This window comes from Ascaphus truei, chromosome 18 (assembly GCF_040206685.1).
Source record: "Ascaphus truei isolate aAscTru1 chromosome 18, aAscTru1.hap1, whole genome shotgun sequence".
NCBI classification, from domain to species: Eukaryota; Metazoa; Chordata; class Amphibia; order Anura; family Ascaphidae; genus Ascaphus; species Ascaphus truei.
This window is the reverse complement of record NC_134500.1, coordinates 24,865,260-24,880,661: the sequence shown is the minus strand read 5'-3', so window position 1 is coordinate 24,880,661 and position 15,402 is coordinate 24,865,260.

The following is a 15,402-nucleotide window of genomic DNA, read 5'->3' as shown; positions in this document are numbered from 1 at the left end:
TGTGTTGCGGAAGGGGAATATCCTTTGTTGAAAGCTGCAGCAGGCTTTATCTTTCTCTACTTCTGGAAATTATTTTTGAAGACGAACAGGGTTGGTGTAGACTTTCTTTTTTATTTCCCTTTTTTCTTAGATTAAAAAAAAAAAAAGGATAAGAAAATATCCGATGAGAGAAAGCTATTACTTAGGAGACGACAAGAAATGAAACAATCCCAGGATGCAAGAAAAATTATTTAATATGTAGAGCTGTGCAAGACGATCAGCAAATGTATAACTTAAGGTGTAAGAAAATTTAAGGATATGATATGGTGAAGAAGACAATTGAAGGTAACAGAAGCTTAAAGAAGATGAAGCAGTAACGTACGATTGGGAAGAAGCAAATCATTGCACTCAAACAAGACAATGGGTCAACAATAAAAGATTGCGCACTTACAGTATCATATAGAGCCGCGGTGCACAAACTGAAGGTTGTGCCCCCCAGGGGTGACGGGAGATTTGTCTGGAGGGGCGTGGGAGGTTGCAGAGATCCCGTGCTCCTCCCCAAGGCATTTAAATTAAATGCCGGGGATCGCGTGAGGCCTCTGCAACAGTAACACTTACTGGGATTCAGACATGTCTCCATGGCAACGCGGCGTCAAATGACGCCACGGCGTCATGTGATGCGACGTCACCGGTATCAAATGACACCGTGGGTCGCGTGACATCACACGACCCCAAATCGTCATTTGATGCAGCTGGCAGGTAGGAGAGGGGGCGCGAGACCGAGGGAGGCCAGGCAGGGGGGCGCAGCTTCAAAATGTTGCGCTCCCCTGATATATAGAGTTGAGGACTTCTACATGAACATGTCTGAGAACACAGATAACACAGAACATAATCTATCAGAGGAAGAGTAAGAAGAAAGCATCAATGATGTACCGTGCGACCTTCCAGAAGAAGTGGCAAAGGCAATAAAACCCATGAAGAATGGGAAGTCTCCTGTGGAAGATGGAATTAAAACTGAATTCTTGAAATAAGCTGGGGGAGTGGATTAGAAAAAATCCTTGCCAAACACTTTACATGCTGCTTGAATAACAAGAATATTCCAGACAATGGAGAAAATACATAGTAAAACCTCAAGAGCTACAGACCAAGCAATCTACTTCCAATTACTTACGATTTTTATGATGATACTCACTAATCAAGTGCAACAGACCATGGACATTGCCCAGTCCAGAGAACAAGCAGAATTTCACAGTCGATACAACAAGTTGTACAAGAAATAATTTCCCCAAGTAATGAATACGATCTAACACTCATTTTACGATTCGTAGATTACGAAAAAGCATTTGCTTCTGTCTACACCTCAGCGGTTTTAAATACATTAAGAAGACAAAGTGTTGAAAAAGTGTACATTGATGTTATAAAGAACATTTACGAAAATGCCACGTCAACCATTAGATTACATGAAGATACAAGCAATATAAAAATAAGCAGGGGGATGTGACAGGGAGACACCATGGCACCAAAACCTTTCCCAGAAACACTTGAAGAATTGTTCGAAACATTGAATGGGGAGAAAACAAAAATCAAAATCAATGGTGAATACTTGAGCCACTTACGTTTTGCTGATGGCATTGTTATTTTGGCCACAAGTCCAGACTAACGCCAAAAACAAATCAGATAACTCGCCTAAGCACGCTAGAAAGTGTCAACTCTGCAAAGATCGAAATAAATGGAATAGAACAAAAGAAGTAGAAGACTATGTCTACCTTGAGTGGCAAGATATGAAGATGACGATGGGATGGAATGCACTTGGTAGAAACAAGACAATTTTTCGAGGGAACATTCCACTGTGCCTCATGAGGAACGTTTTCGACCAGTGTATCCTGCCTGTGCTCACATACAGATATGAAACTTGTACCCTAATTTCGAAGATAATTTAGAATCTGCAGACAACTCTAAGAAGTATGGAGAGATGTTTGCTGGGAATTACCCGGAGAGACAGGAAAGAATGAATGGGTTCCAAACCAGACAAGTCTGTGACATCATCACAAGGGGGAAGGAATGTAAATGGCAGTGGGCCTGACATATCGCAAGAAGATATTACATCATTGGACAAAGATGGTACTCAACTCGATTCTGATGGGAATTAAAAGACCAAAATGATGACCAAAAATAAGATGGGAGGATGAAATCAGAAAATTTGCTGGAACAACGGGGAGAAGAGAGGCTTGCAATTGTAGTACCTGGAAAATTATTGGGGAGGCCTTCATCCAGCAGTAGATCAACAATGGCTGATGATGATATAGTTCTCGCCTATCATGCATACATATAGCCCTAGTTTTTAACCTTCAATATATGACCGGTTTCGGCCCAGGAGGAATAACGCTGAGGGGGGTCCCATTTAAAGGAATAGACCCCCCCACAGCATCATCGCTGCAGCTAACTCCCACAGTGTCACATTTTCCCAGAGTTTCAGTAGCGGTGCTGAAAATAGTAAGGGTGGCTACATCTGTATATACAGATGTAACAAGGGTTATTGAACCCACTCACAATGCAGAATATTGTGTTATAATGCAGAATACCTAAGATTATCTATCTATCTATCTATCTGTCTGTCTGTCTGTCTGTCTATATATACTGTATATATGTGTATATATGTCTGTATGTGTGCAGTACATTTTTTTATCATTTTGCTCTGTAGGGGGCATCCATATGAAATTCGCACAAACAAATTCTCTGCTCAGAGAAACCTATTACATATCAATATAAAAAGAACATGCATTTTCGTTGTTACTTTTTGATTTTCACTTGAGTAAACTACACTGTTTCTATTTCCAGACTTTTCTCTTATGTGTGCACTTTGCTGCCAAGCAGATAATCTCAAACCAGGTGCCCTTTCTTGGGGCTGCAAACTTCTCATCTTCAGCATGTTATATGTGGAATACATTATTTTAATTAAGTCTAGGGCGATTTACTTTCCTCTGAGATCCATTCCACTGAGCAATTAAGGACCTATTGGTAGTAGCACATATGAATATTCAGGAGGATGTCAATTAATTAGCAGACAGAAGAATCTCATTACGGTACTCAAACCATTTTATTGCTAAGCAGAATTAGAGGGGATTTTGCCAATGTGCTGGATTAGTGAATATTTTACTGTGCACTCAGTTACCTTCATTATTAGATTACTTACACTGCCCTTTGATTTTATAAATTAAAATGCTCATTAATTTGTCTAGAAAGAACATACATTTTATGATCATTATAACTTTCAATTTAGCTGTATAAATTTCAACATTTGTCTTGCATTGAGCGCATTCACAAACGGTAGATTCAAAAATTGACATGCCTATTGGAATCTGTTCCTCTTATTTCAATCATTTCCACATGTATGGATTCTGTGACTTTTAATAGGGGATTTAGCCCAAGCATTTCTAAATGGGCCTTTAGTGCTATTGTTTAATTTAGAAGGGAAAATGCAAAAAAAATGCATAGAGCAGCGCACTGCCCAAAATAATGGGAGACAGGTAGTGTAAAAAATGAAAAATGTATTGCCCAACCAGCGTAACCAAAAAGGAGGTGTAAACCCTCCCACTCCCATTTAGGGAAGCCATTGTTCCATGATATTTGTGATGGATAATTACTGAATTGATTCCTGGGATTATTGGAGCACCCATTACTCTACATATTCTGTATTGTTTCCTTTAGCCCAGGAGCTAAAGGGGGTCATTTAAAGCTGCACCAGATCTATCAATCAACAAAATCTCACTGGTTTCAATATTAACGTTTTTCCTTAATATATCTGGTGCAATTTCTTTGCCCCCAGTTTTTTTAAGCAGGGAGACTTTGAAAAATAACCCCCAACCTGTATACAATTTCTATGCCAATATGTTTTTCTTGTATATTTAGTCATTCTCTGAACAAATAACACTGTAGGACATTTTTAAGGCACCCCTATTATTACGATATTGTGTTCTGCCAATTAAAAGCATTCAAGTGTCATACTGTAAATACAAATATAGGAAAAATATCTCAATTTAGCATAGGCTGAACTTGATGGACATACAGTATGTCTTTTTTCAACCTCATCTACTATGTAACTATGAAACTGTATGGTGATCAATAAAATAAGTGGGATAGCAGTTATCAATACATTGATGGACTTTACTAGCTTTCCAGTGTATTGAATATAGTGGCAGAGTGTAGGGAATCGGAACTGTTCAAGACATAACTGGAATCAACTTTTTACGCTATTAACTTTTCATTGTCAATAGGAAATATATTTGTCTAAATATCCCAGGGATATTGTTTTCTTAAAAACAAACACAAATTCCCCATGAAAATGTCTAATATTAATTATTCATTTGGAATAAAATCCAAATTGCAAGATCATCTAATACAGCTTCAAAAATGGTACACACTATATTATTGGACAAGTGAATTTAATAAGAGAAAAGTAAATGTATTTTTATAGGAAGGGAAACAAGTTAAATGTTGTTTGAAAAGTCACTTTTATTTGAACAATAACTGCACATTTCTGCCCAAAAGGTTAGAAAGATAAATATTAAATCTGCTTTCACAAAGGGAGCTGCAAAATAGATACTAAATTAATATGCATGCAAAATTAATTAGCTGTGTTTCATGACATCAAAATGAGTACCTGAGATGCAAAAAAAAGCTTCTGGGCATTTTAAACATATGCCAGAATGATAGTTTAATTGACTAATTACATAAATTAGGCATTGATTTTGCTACACATCAACTGTAAAAGAATCTTAATTAATTCTGCATACATTACAAAATTAAACACAGGGTGTAGACAAAATATGCATTATACTGTATAGTACCTACATACAACGTTAGAAAGAATAACCAGTTAAATCAGGTACAGATGCTTCTGGATCACCGTTTGGCCGCAGGCAATCATTTAATAAAAAAAAAAAAAAAAACCCCACTTCATTAAAATCAATTACACATCTAAAGATTAATTAGCTTCTGCCACCTTGACAATGCTCCAAATAATTGGGGGTCTATTTATCCAAGTGTCCCTGATGCTGGTGAATTTTTGTTTAACTTACAATTATTTTTTTATTGTTCTTGCCCTTTCTTTTTAATAACAGCAATATTACATGTGTAATGTAACACAGATAAGGTGCTTAGGGTGTCATTTATCACAGCCTCCTGCCTGCAAAACTGAAGCCAAATCAGTGCATAAAAAAAATAACCACCATATTTAATAAAGAAACAGAATTCCCATAGGCAATGTTTTTTTTTTTTTTAGGTAAATGTTAAAAAACACAGCATACATTTTCTGCCAGTTATTTTCATATACTGTAACTACTTCAATGGCGTTTTTATTTTTCATTATAAAGAGCAACGTTTAACTGTTATCAGCTGATGTGCGAGAAAGTGTCAGACAAGTTGATAAAATGCTTCTGTAGAGACTGCAGCTGTTTCATTCAAAAACTGTTGTTACCCTTAAACCAGTGCTAAAGAATCGCACCAAATTTATCAAAGGGAAAACTCACATTGCTCTTCATAGGATTATATTTATTTGATAAATATGGTGCTGTTTATTCACTTGTTTTTATTTCAGCTTTTACAGCCGGGGGACTTTAGGAAAATAGCTAGAATGAGTGCAAACAATTTGTACCAGATTTATCAAAGGAAAAAAAATCCATTGCTTTCAATGGGATTCCCGATCTTTGATAAATATACAGTAATTGTGCTGGTTTTAGCACTTGTTTTGAAGCTGCCAAACATTTATAAATAGACCCTCTATAGCACACACAACAATGCACGTGAAATAGGAAATTAACATTAATTTTATGGCAAAATTAGGCTTTTTACATACTGTACGCCTAGGTCTTTAGGCAGATTGCTGGGGTTTTTATTGACATACAAAGTGGAGACGGATGACAGCAAGAGATGCAGAAATCGATATATCTCACTAACACATGGGCACAATCACTTATTCTCTTCCCCGGGGAACCTTTGTTTTGTCTTGTTACTGTAATAAATCAGAGAGAAGAGGGTACTGGCTTCAGACCAAACCTTTATGTGCTCATTATGATGTGTCCCACATTGAGCTGCTACCATGTCACTACTATATACACAGTTTAATCATAACGCAGGCATTGTTAAACACCATAAAAACATACCATGTAGCTCCTTCTCCAGCTATAGTTACAACTCATTCTGATTGAGAAGATTTGAACATTTGCCAGATGCTGGCTAGATGTCAACAAAAATCGACACTATGGGAGTGATTTATGTTCACACTTATTAAAGATGCAGTCCCATGTAGCCACATGTATTAGAGAATAGGGTGATCAACCATGTAATACCCTCTTCATACTATTCATAGTAGACATTTCATAATTTAGTGTATGTGCATATATATATATATATATATATATATATATATATATATATATATATATATATATATATATAGTATAAGATTTAAAAAAAACACAGAAAAAAGAGCACACGACCACTCACAGCACAGTTTGTAGAATAATGTATTTAAATGAAAAGGGTAAATATTGTACGTACATCAAGACAAAAATATAAACACACATTGAACAAGGACTCAGTGTAAGGAGGCGGGGGGTTTCACCGCCCTCGGCGCGCCCTCCCCTTACCTCTTCACTCTACCGCTGCTCCCTATCTCCGTGCTCCACGGCACTACCAAATCCACACTCCGGGCACACTCTCACTACTGCGGGTGTGTGGTTACTCACTCGCCACCTCAGTACTGGGGGTTAGTCTGGTCTGCAGGCAGCACAGTGGGACACTCAGCCTGCATAGGTACAGTAGAAAGCACTCATCCGGGTCTCTAGTGTCTCCATGATACGCGTTTCATGGCGACGGCTCCAGCCACGTCGTCAGTTGCCATGAAACGCGTATGATCTTTTTTGCTTCACTGCCCAAGTGGCAATTGGACTTGTTACTGCAACGTAAGCCCTACTGCTCCAAATATATTGTGAGCATACTTTCCTTCATATGCTTTGGTTGTGATTATTGAGGTTGGGAAGATTTATTTCCCCATCCTTCGGAGTGTGACGGTGACAGCTGATGTCATCTAAGTGCACACTTTGCACCAATCAGTGTAATACCTGTTGGACTTCCGTGATGCTCCGCTTTCCTCTCCCGCTGACTCTAACGGACAAGAGCGACTATGGTTGAGACACTACAGCCCTGCACGAGTGCTGCCAACCTGTGGATTTCCTGCTGACACATTTTATTTATTTATAAAAATGTTTTACCAGGAAGTAATACATTGAGAGTTACCTCTCGTTTTCAAGTATGTTCTGGACACAGTTATGATAACAATACAAGGTTCCATGAAATTAACAGGGTCATACATTATATTTAAAGACATTGCATGAACAGTTAAAGATAATATATGTTATAGGCGTATGTAACATTTACAGACCAAATTAAAATGTAAGACAGCTTTAGTTTTCAAAGAACTTAGACCGGTGGTGGTTTTGAGAGTCTCAGGTAGATTGTTCCAGTTGTAAGGTGCACAGTAAGAGAAGGAGGAGCAACCAGATTCTTTGTTGAACCTTGGGACCGTGAACAGTCTTTTGGAGTCAGATGCCAGGTGATAGGTGCTGCGTGTGGTTGGGGTGAGGAGCTTGTTCAGATAAGCAGTTAGTCAAACCATATGTCCAGATATTTAAAACTAGTGCTGTTAGAGTTGGTTCTGATCTGTAGCTCCATCATTGGTAGCTTTAGAAATTTAGTCTTTGTCCCAAATACTGTTGTTACAGTCTTGACATCATGATTACTATACAAAGATCAAGAGCAAAAAATAGTTATAAACTAGCAGGCAATCATAATCTTTGATGGTGTGAGAAAAATATAGAAATACCATTACAAAAGAATGTTTGACAAACACAAGCGATATTTCCATTTATTTGCTTGACTTTCGCCATTTGCACCAGATTTTAACATTGATATATAACACTCTTTTGCTAAGTTGTGTGTGATTCATTGAGAGTAAATAAAGCAACAGTTTGCTGAAGGATTTGACTAAGCATCAATTTGCAAACAAGCAGGTGACTGCAACATCATATAATTGCTTTCATTGCAGTATACCGTACTTGCAGTATTGTACAATTATGTACAGAATGTAATATTAATATACAGTATGTTATTTTGTGGAGATAAATGTTATAATGAAAGACTTTCTTGGTCTAATGACACAACAAAATACAGAATGTTCCCATGGAAACATCACATGTTTTGTGTTATTATCCGGACGTTCCTCCTTCTCCTTCCGTGCACCCCAAAACTGGAACAACCTTCCAGAGACTCTCACATCCACCACCAGTTTAAGTTCTTTCAAATCTAAGGCTGTCTCACATTTTAACCTGGTCTGTAACTGTTTCATATGCTCATAATATATATTTTCTTTAACTGTGCATGCAATGTCTTGTATATAATGTATACCCTGTTCATTTATGTAACTGTACTTGTAACCATGTACTATTTGTTTTACTCTGTGCCCAGGACATACTTGAAAACGAGAGGTAACTCTCAATGTATTACTTCCTGGTAAAATATTTTATAAATAAATTATTGGCTTGTTGAGTCTTAGTCCCATCACCAGCTTTAAATAGCAAGTGAAAACATATCCCACCAGAGGGTTCGAGCAGGGGGTCAAAACTTTATTATTCTTTTCACCACATTTTTTGGTTTTTATATCTTCACAATATTTATGTGTTATATATTATACGTGCACTTTAATTAATTAATTTTAAGAGTGCTGTATTCACTTCACTGAATTAAAGTGATCACCTATTAATTTTTTGGCGTCGTTTTATTACTTTTCACCAGTAATTATTGGCTTGATGACATTCAAAGTGTAACCTCCCTCCTAAATGGTTACTATGGCTGGCGTTCTACTCTGGGTTTCTATGGGGATCCAGACATCATGCAGGGCTTTTAAAGGAGGAGTGACTATTTTAGAAAGTTAGGTTCCCGAGGACATGAGTAGAGGAGCCTCGGGGAGAATAAATGTTTATAAAGTAATATTATAGACCAGGTTCCCCTGTTTATTATGTTGGTGATAGGAGCAGTAACCATTAAGATACGATCCCCAAAAGAAGGAATGGAGTCCTGAATCAGTAAGTTAAAGGAATATAGCATGCCATAGAGAGCTTCAGAAAAGAGAGCTCTCGGTGCCGGCGGTGTAGCTCTAACCGTGGATCGACACTAATATTCCTCAGCAGTCTGTGTGCAAGTAGCAGTTCCTAAAGAGGCTCCAGGTATTGGGTCAAGTAAGGAAGACTGACCAGGATTGCTGCAGGGGCCCAGAGTAATTGGATTAATACCAATGATGGTTCTGAGTAGCAAGCCGATCCGGGTCCCACATTTATTCAGAGCAACTAAATCAAAGTACCTTCATTGGAGTGTGGGCACTGATGGAAGAACTGTATTCATGTATGTCTATTGTAAAATACAGTACAATGTTATTAATATGTGTATGATCACTTATTAATAGGGACACGAATAAATGACTGTTTAACTACAAAGTTCCTGGCGCCTATTATTCTACAACTGTGCTACCTCATTGCCCAGCCACCAGAATCTAGCCCCTGGGTCAAGGTAACCCATGCAGAGTAGCCACATATAACACAATGGTGTGATATCCCTACAAGCCTGGCAGGGAGTGTTACAAAGCACTACATTATCAGGGTCCCAGCTATCTGAAAAAGTTTTGAGTTCCCTACACTGTGTATAATACACCATACCCCTGACGAAGCGGAGTGATCCGTGAAAAGTGTAGGGTGGAGTTTGCCATATCCTCACACATGCACGAATGGAGTTGTAGCATCGATGTGCACTCATTCCTCATAGAGAGTGACTCGGGACCAATCGCAGCATACCCGGAATCGGCTTGTCTCTACCATGGGGGTTTAATATGAGCTTGTAGGTGTTCTGTATGTTTTATAATTCTTGTTCAGCTAGTCTTAGCTGATTGGAGGGTGGCAACCTCCTACCTAATTGAAGCTCACTCCCTCCCACATTTAAATGGTTAAAAGCTCACTCCATGGCACCTCCCACTCTCAGGGGAACTTGCCTGCTTACAGTGTGATTGTGACAAATCTATTACAGAGTGCTTTTCCTGGTAATGCACAGATTAATAAAAGGTTCAATCAGACTTAGAACTTTTGCAACTAATATTGACAGATTTATTATAAATCATTCTTCCTGGCAATGCACAGGTTATTAAGAATCTATATTAGTGTAGGGACCCTTGAAACGTGGTCTGCCGTGCAGTTGGCTCAAGGGCTTACAACAATTTGGCCAAAATGTTAAACTAAAAGACCATTTTATTTATTAATTATTTATACATGTATATTTAGGCACTGTACGGTATATAAGTTTTTCTGGATGTGCACTGAGCTTTGTCTGTGTTTTATGTTATGTCTCTGGTTTTAAACATTCCTCTAACTCCAGAGTATTTAGCCATTTACACTTGCAATACTACACTATGTTTGCCTTATTTTTCGTTTTTCATGTGCTGTATCCCACGTGCTGAATTCCACCCGGATCCATTTACCAACACTGGACTAATTGGGACTAACACTTAAAAGGCCATTTCTTGTGTCATAAGGTTGTATTTGTTACACAATTTATTTGTCACATTTTTCACATTAAGTATAGTATAGGCGCCGTATGGTAACACTTTTTCTTCACAGTATCACATCTGACAAGAGTAGTCAGAGTTACCTTTTTCTTTGGGCAGCCACGCAATCACACTAGAACAATCAAGTTTAAGTGATTTATAGGGCACCTATTGTATACGGCCACAATATTGTATTCACCATTTTACTATATATATATATAATTTATTTCTCATCATAATTTGTTTGAATAGCGCTGCACACCTTTTTTTCCAGAGTTCCCTACACTCACATTCGCTCTCTTTGAGCTGCAGATGAAGGACTCCTAAGGCTGCGCTTATAGTGCCAGCGACAGCGACGTCGCTTCAAAACAAATGTATTGGAGCCGTCGTGTGCGCTTATAGTAGGAGCGACGCGACGGATTGGTCGCCATCGCTGGAAGTCACTTCAATTTGATTTTTTCCAGCGACCATAGCGTGACGTCACTGTCGCCATCGCTGGCACTATAAGCGCAGCCTGACAGTTACCAGAATCTACTTGACTTCCTTTATGACTCAAGGTTTTAGCCACGCTGCTCCCACTCTCTGGAACAGTCTGCCTCGCACAGTTCAAGAGGCCCCCTCTCTGGAAATCTATAAAAACAGGCTAAAGACCTACCGATTAACCCAGGCATTAAATCAATGAACCACAACCTGTCCAAAATGTAATAGCTGCAGTGCCTTCCCATCCTGTATTGCATCTTTCCTAGTGGTTGGTCTATTTTATCATTTAAAATGTTTTCTTCTTTTTCCTATTTTGTAACTGTGAAGGGCTTTGAGTCCCATTGGAAGAAAATCACTATATAAAGTTATTATTAGTAGAAGTAGTATTGCTCAGATGTGTGATGGACAATAGATTTATGGGTATACTGGCAGGGGAGTCAGACACGGTAAATATTTTGTAAGCACAAATGTTTGTAGTGCGCCCCACAACTGGAACAGTCTACCGGAGACTCTCACATCTTCCACCAGTCTAAGTTCTTTCAAAACTAAAGCTGTCTTACATTTTAATCTTGTCTGTAACTGTTACATACGCCTATAATATATATTATCTTTAATGTGCATGCAATGCCTTGTATACAAGTATAACCCTGCTCACTTCATTTAACTATGTTTTTGTCATCACAACTCTGTGCCCAGGACATACTTGAAAACGAGAGGTAACTCTCAATGTATTACTTCCTGGTAAAACATTGTATAAATAAATAAATAGTGCCCAATGACATTTATAGCTGCTGACTCCTAATGCCAGCATCCGATGCTTATTATTATTAATATTATCGTTTATTTGTAAAGTGCCATCGTATTCTGCAGTGGGATACATAGTTATGTATATTACATAAACAGGACAAACAAGTGCAAACAAGATACAAAAGGTAATGAGGCCCCTCCTCATGAGAGTTTACAATCTAGAGGGAACCCTTCTGACAGGGTAGCCGTCAGAGGGGAACAGCCTGGTAGAGGAAGGGGCATGGCAGACCACATAAGTCAGACAGACCTTCCTTCCCATGAGCTGCCCCTCCATGTTAACCAAATGAGCCCTCCGGTCAGATAATGGTGCTCAGGTGCAACTATTCCACGCCCCCTATCATCCCTTAAGCACATATATATATATGCAAATACAACTGTATGCTCATCTGCATGTCTTAGGCAGGTCTGCAACCCCGCCTTTCCCCATTATCACCCAGCATACAGCACTTCCACTGCAGCAAGGGATTCTGGGAAATGACATGCAAATGAGCACGCAGCATATATATATATATATATATATATATATATATATATATTTACATAGCCCCTACAGTGTATTCAGCACTTTACAAAAGAGACAATACAGTACAGGGAATTATAATACAATAAGTTTAACAAACACAATCAGACAATGGCACAGAAGATTCCTGCCCTGAAGAGCTTACCATCTAAATGGTGACAACAGATATGTTATGCATTCGTTCAGTCATTGTTCATTATAAAAGCAAAATTGTTGTTTGTTGCTTGCTTGAAGGAGTCTAACCTGCTTTAATTGTGTATATTTACTTTTTGGTGTTTTGCATATATGGTGGTTCATAATTTAAAAAAAATAGTTATTTTTGTAATAGAGTTGCACAGTAAATGTATGACTTATTAATTTATTTTTCACTCAATTTGTTGTTTTTAGAGGGAAGACACCTTGTTCAATTTGCAGTCAATTTTGTAACCACCTTTATTAGCCACCGTAGACTGTCTTGGTTAGTTGTGTTTTAGTAATGATACTTGCACATATTCTGTTCACATCATCCCTTTTTGTCCTACCAATCGATTCTGTTATGTGAATAGATACAAGATATAGAATGTGTTAGTATTTATTGACCAATGACTCGCTTACATGTGTCTAATGTGCAAAGTCACCAGTGGTTTACAGGACAATCAGTTTTAAGTAACACCATCCATCACATAATGGGAAGGAAGGTGCAGCATTTCCTCTGATGCCATGAATTATACAAGGGTCAGCAAGTTAAAGTCGCGGTTGGCAACACAAACATTGGCCTGAGGAATCAAACCTATCTCTCCAGCTGTTCTTTTCCATATGGGTTCAATGAACTGCAGAGACTACAAGCCTATGCTCATTGACAGCGCTTGTGAGATTCTATATCATGTCAACAGTATCATAAAACAACCATCGGATAAGGCGCATACAATTCATCAAAAACTCATCTGGTAGCCAGCTGCTGATGAGGAAAAATATAGATATTAGAAGCCAACAGATGTGTTGTGTAGAATGCAGATGTTTGGGATTTTCATGAAAACTAAAAATGGAAGTATGGAAACCAGGAGACATTTCACCTGCAGGGACTCCTCATCCTTAATGTTACTTTTATGTCTGAAGCACTTATTCCCATTACCTGTTATTTATATTACAGTACCGACACACTTTATTGCAGTGTGGTCGGTACCGCAAGCCGGGAAATCTCCCGGCTTGCTAGTGGCCGCCCCTCGGCGTGCCGCGCGTCATAGACGCGCGGTCACGCGTCTTCGGGAGCGTGCGCCCCCTGCACGCGCGTCCAGGGGCTCCCCGAGGGAGCCCTGGTGTCCCGCGATCGCGGGACAGCGGCAGGGGGTTCCGGGGGACCCGGCGGACCCGGCAGCGGTAGGGAGAGCGCCCCGATCGGAGGGCGCTCTTCCGCTGCTTCGGCGCGCGCCCGTCACTCTCGGGCGCGCGCCAGGCTACTGCTGCGGCAGAGAACGGGCAAATGCTCGAATAAACTCTGCCGCAGCAGTATCTGTTATTTATTTCATTACCCCGTGTATTACTACTGTAAAGCGCTATCTACATTAATGGCGCTATATAAATAAAGACATACAATAGCTTTAGCATAAGAAGTGCAGTCGAATTCCCAATGAGCCTATTCCAGGATTCCCTTTCATCCTGTTTAAAGAACACGGTAGACTAATGTTATTTGTGTCTATTGATCCAAGTCTCCCTGCAGCACAATTGCAGCAATACAACTGGTCAGAATTAAAGTTCATTTAAAAGCAATAGTACTTTATTTGCTCTGATAATGCCTCACGCCTCCCCCCCCCCCACATTTAATTTAAATGCCGGGGAAAGAGCGTGGGGCCTCTGTAACCGCCCGCACACCCCCTACAAATTCTCCCACCCCCCTGGGGGGCATGCCCCACAGTTTGCGCACCGCTGACCTAATCAATAACAGTGGGTTAGTAGCCTCTTGTGATATTCAACAGAGTTTGGGAAAGATAATACTTTTTTTTTATATCTCTATCAATGTGTGCATCCAGTCATTTCCAGTGGGGCATTAAATACATCTTTTAGTCCCAAGAAAGAGGCAGATATTAGACCATATATTCTGTACCAGTTTTGTTCCTGTTCAATGCCAGTGGAGTATCCTTTTGATGATTAATCGAGGCGACAGATTTAATACTATCTAATCTATATCAGTACATATACCAAATCAAGAACAATTGAGGCATTATTTTCACTTGTACTTTTTTGGTCCTTAGAATGGTTTTCTTGGATTTTAGGCAAAGCCAAAAGAACAACAATACCATGCTTACTTCTTATTTCCATTTCACAGTAATCAGGAGGAAAGTAATTTTTGTTTGTTGGTTAAGATAGCTTGGACGGTTGTTTATAATAAGTAACAAGTAATGCCAACATTTTAGGCTGATTCAATCCACCTCCAGCATGAAAACTCATATTACCAAAACCAAGGTTTTTTTATATCAATTATTCTATAGTCTTACAACTGCAAAACTGAGGCAAAACAAGTGCAAAGCATTGCACTGATTTTATGATAAGAAAACATTCCATTGTTTCTATTGGATGCCCTTTCTTTGATACATTTGGTGCATTATTTTTGCATTTCTTGGTGCTCCAATCTTGGCCCAGTTTTGAAGACGTTAATAAATACACACCCTTTGAGGTTTATTTACTAAAATCTCTTAGATGAAAAACTAGGGCAAATGCCACACTGCAAAAATATAATATTTATCGGAGAAAAGGAATCCCATAAAAAGCAATGAAATTTTTTCCTGTTATAAATTTGAGGCAATTCTTTTGCACTGATTTTGTTTCATTTTTTCAGTTGCAAAACGCTAGTCAATGAACCCCAAAGTTTCCTGACTGCAAAACAAACAGCAAAAATGGAGCATCGTGTTTATTAAAACTGCTATTGCAGCCTTATGGTCATTTTCTTTAATAAATCTGGTACAAGGTACTTGCACTAGTTTTGCCCTTTCAAAAA